Source organism: Miscanthus floridulus, chromosome 9 (assembly GCF_019320115.1).
Source record: "Miscanthus floridulus cultivar M001 chromosome 9, ASM1932011v1, whole genome shotgun sequence".
Classification (NCBI taxonomy): Eukaryota; Viridiplantae; Streptophyta; class Magnoliopsida; order Poales; family Poaceae; genus Miscanthus; species Miscanthus floridulus.
The window spans coordinates 40,692,529-40,697,045 of record NC_089588.1 but is presented as its reverse complement, the minus strand read 5'-3'; the positions used below and the strand labels follow the sequence as shown (position 1 = coordinate 40,697,045).

General features: G+C 44.8%; 1 long non-coding RNA gene across 1 annotated transcript; it reads right to left on the bottom strand.

Moving 5' to 3' along the window:
* Positions 1-2,440: 2,440 nt before the first annotated feature.
* LOC136482075 (uncharacterized) lies at positions 2,441-3,213 on the bottom strand. Its single transcript, XR_010764949.1, has 3 exons — positions 3,078-3,213; positions 2,615-3,004; positions 2,441-2,534 (listed from the first exon to the last, which is right to left on the bottom strand). It is a non-coding gene; the product is annotated as an uncharacterized lncRNA (long non-coding RNA).
* Between the last annotated feature and the right edge of the window lie 1,304 nt (positions 3,214-4,517).

Below are 4,517 nucleotides of genomic sequence, written 5' to 3'. Positions count from 1 at the left end.
TCAGCAAATGGTTTGCCAAGTGTAAATAAACACTCGGCAAAAATAAACTCTCGGCAAAAAAATGCTAACGGGATGGCACGGTGACGGTGATTTTGCAGAGTGCACGACGGAAAAACACTCGACAAAGTTTCTCAAGTTTACCGAGTGTCAAGGCCAAAACACTCGACAAAGTTTCTAAACTTTGCCGAGTGTCAATTACAAAACACTCGGTAACGTTTATAAAGTTTGCTGAGTGTCAAGCACAAAACACTCGGCAAAGTTTCTAAACTTTGCCGAGTGTCAATTCCAAAACACTCGGTAAAGTTTCTAAAGTTTGTCGAGTGTCAAGACCAAAGCACTCGGCAAAGTTTACACACTTTGCCGAGTGTCAAGACCAATACATTCTGGTAAACAAGCGCGCAACGGGCAGATTTTATGGTCACTTTGCCGAGTGTCCATTAGAATACACTCGGCAAAGACAAAACACTCGGCAAAGAAGGTTCCCAGAATAACAGAAATTGGTCTTTTCGCCGAGTGTTTTGGCTTGACACTCGGTAACGCCTCTCTTTGCCGAGTGTTACACTCGGCAAAGCGACCAATACCCCCCCATTTTTACTAATCTGTCACGTATAACGGACCCCTCTCAATTCACAATAACCCATCACAATTCACAATAAAGCATCATCACAGGCATAATTATATGTCACTGGCATAATTGTATATTACAGGCATAATAAACCATCATCACAATTCACAATAAACCATCATCACAATTCACAATAAACCATCATCACAGGCATAATAAACCATCATCACAAGTCACAACTATGTCACAATAAGCCACAAATGCAAATGCAATCACCGCGGAGGCCCTTGGAACCACTGCGACAAATCCGGGTCTTGAGGCTGATTATTTGATGCCGCCGATTGATTCTGCACAAAAGAGAAGAGATTAACATGGGAAATTGTGTTTTAAGCTGGGAAAATAGCTAGTTACAGTGCCTGTGTGCGACTAGTAATGCCATAAATAGTGCCGAGTAAGCAAGGCAACGTTTGCGCCATGGATTGTTTATCTGTCTATTTTGTTTGTGTTTCAATTTGACATTGTTGTTGGTGCAGGAAAATCAATCCTCACAAAAAATATCAGTACCTTCTCACTGCACGTCCAGATGTTATTCTTGAGAAATCGAAGAGATTAGGAAAGGGTGCCTTGGCACATTACAACAGAAGGAAAAAGGTGTGCTGCTCATTTTATTAACTTTTTTTCACCAGAAGAACATATGACTATTATATATATTGGTTTGGTAATTTGTGATTCATTATCTTCTTATCAATTTCTTGTGCCCAGATCAAGTTTGAGCTGTTGGATGTCATGCCTGTGGTCCAGATGCCTGAGTCAGGCCGTTTGTATACACATATTAACTTCACTGCAAGGTCCAGCAAGGAGGGTTCGAAGGAAAAGCTTTTCTTTGCTGAGCTTTACAACTGTAGCAAAAGGAGGGATCCAAGTAGCTTCCTTGTGACTTGTTGTGAACCACTGGGTTCTGATGCTACTGGTGAGTTTTTTCTTTATTTGTTTCTTTGCTGCTTATATTTAGTTCAACAGTTTCTTTGTAAACTAAAGTGTTTCCTCTAAAGCCTTAAAATAGGCAACTTCTGTAACTAGATATAAACTAAACTTAGATGCAAATATGCGATCCTGAATCTTTTATGGAAGATGGGGTATAGTAGTGAATTCTTAGCAGTTAGGACATGTGCAGTTTTTTTATTGATCTGTCCTTAATTCTGATATTGGCAGTTTACCTGTCTTAGGTAATATATGGCCTTTTGGATTGAATATGCTAACTTACAGAAAAAAGGGTGAGTGGGTGGGTGGGTCTGGATCTTAGACATGAAGTGGCTAGAATTCTGAGAAGACTTGCTTTTGGCTTTTGGCTAGAATTCTGAGAAGAATTCTGCGGCATCTCCTGCACACAAGCAAAGACTTGCTTTTGGCTGGCCGGCACCACATCCACCTATGCAGTAGTAGCTTCCTTGCTCAGCAGCCATGCATGCTTCTATCCTATCATGTGTGTATACAGGCACTTCTACCACTAGTACTATGCTTTTGCTGCCATGCACGCCACCTCCGTACCCTAGCTTATCTCGCTAATAAACCTCTATAAAACCCCCCTGCCATCTAAAGTTCTCTAAGTCATTTTGTGCTAACATCTAAAGTTCTCTAAGTCATTTTGTGCTAACATCTAAAGTTCTCTAAGTCAAAGTATTCAATCTGCAGTATAAGGTGTCAAGTGACTCACAGTAGTTGTGGGTGGCTGAGGTGGAGGGAATAGCACCGGTGGCGGTGGCAAAGTTTGGCCCATACTCGATGCAAAATTCTGCATGTATTGAAACATTTGGTCCATCCTCAACCGATTTTCTTCCTCTATCCTCTGCATCGTCCACCGTTGTTCTTCCTCCATGTTCTGCCGCTCGGCCGCCACCCTCTGCTGAATCATCTCCTCCATCCTCGCCTCCATCTCCTCCTATTGCTTCGTTTCTGCTTCCACCCGGGCCTATAACATTTCATCCCAATGTTACAATGCAAAGCTAAAGTACGTAGCAATCAACGAACGGTGAATAAAACAGAAATAACCTAGAGAGCCTCCATCTGGAACTGTGTAGCGGTTGGCCGTGGGCGTATCGCCGGGCTCACGCTCGTGCTCCTTGCTCGGATCTGGGAGAGAGTGGGAGTAGAGGCTGTGTCGATTGTACTGTCGCCAATCCAGTACCAGCCATGCTTCTTGCCTCCTCCCACCCTCATCACGATTTCTCCATCAAGATCCTGGGTGCTCGGATCGAACTGTGGCCCATGAACCTGCCTTGCCATTGCTGTGTACTCACTGACGTGGTTGTGGATGGTGGGATCGCTGTACGCCTCGGGCGGGTCCTCTAGGTTGAAGTCGATGTTTGCCGTCGCCTTGCCCTTTTTGGACAGAACCCATGCCTTGAACTGGGAGCAAGGCTGGCCATCATGTGACGACGACTGTGGCTAACATGCAAAATAATTAGAAATTATGCAGAATTGAGCGTTAGAATAAAGAAATGAATTCACGTACCCATTTTTCCCTGTATTCGTCGAGGCTCAGGCTGCCTTGATGGTGTGATGCACGTGGCATCAGCAAACGCCGGTCCCGGCAAGCGTTGTGCGTCTCCACCCACCCGAGCTCCAACCACTTGTCCACCATGTATTCCCAGCACTGGGTATGATGGGCACACCAGTACGGAGGCACCTACGTCATCAAGTGTATGACATATGAAAAAATAAAATTAAGCGTAATTAATCTCATAAAAAGTAAGTATTAATGTTCTATATTTACCTTCAAGAATTGTTCCCGGGTCAGGTTCATTGTTCTTGCCTCTTCTTTTTTAACCTTCATCCCTCTATGTTGAGCATAGTAGTCGATGATGGCCTGGATGCGCGCCTCGTAGTGCATGTCCTTCATGAGCTTCTTGGTGGCTTCTTCAGAGATGGAGGCCGCCTTGGCCTCGTACCCCTCTTGGCATCTGTAGAAGTCCTGCATATAGACGCGATGTATACAGTCATTACTTCAAGAATGTCCAGTGAATATGATGTATTGAGCAATGTAGTGCGAGGAATACTTACCCACAGCTCACCCTTCACCCGCTCCGCCTTGTTGGGGAATACCCTACCATCACGATCAGCGGCGTCGAGGGCGGTGATGTAGTGGTCCCACGTGTAGGCCGGCTGTAGCTCTTCGCTGAACTACACTAAGCCAGGGAAGTGTAGCCTGCACAAAAGGCCAAGGATGCCGTTGACCTTGCGATTGTGATCACCCCCACTGACCTTAATCCAACCCCTACCCAAGTGATTAAGATAAATTATTAGTTTCCATTGTAATTTTCAACATATCAAACGAAAAATTATTGAGAACATCTAAAGTTACTTACTTTTTCCCAGAGGGTCGAATAATCGGGCGTCTCTCAAGAGGTATCGGTCGCCTCGGGAGGGTCGAGGGACCTCGCAACCAGACCTGGGAACCAACTGCCTCCTCCTCGACCTGCTCCTGCTCCTCCTGTACCTCCTCCTCGTCACCAGAGGCGTGCGTGGAAGGTACCTCCTCCTCAAACAACGACGAGGGAGCTATAGGTGACGGGGGCCTCGTCCCTTTACCCTTCCCTCCACCCCTGCCTCGACCCCTCCCTTGACCTTTCCCTGAAGCTGACCCTGAAGCTGTGATCTTTCTGTAAAGCGCCGCGTTCTTCCTCGTACCGCCCACCATTGTTCAATCATCTGCAATTAAAAAGAGTAAACCAATCAACATAGATAAACAAAACATACTTAGAAAGATATGACAAATAATAAATAAATTAGTACGGCTCATACATGTATTAGAAATAATCATCATGATCGGGATTAGCTAGATCATAAGTCTCATCATCACTATCACACGTGTTGATATAATCATCATGATCGGGAATGTCGTCATCACTGTCATTGCCTAAATGTAGTCACTGAAGTAATTCTAAGTCCTTCA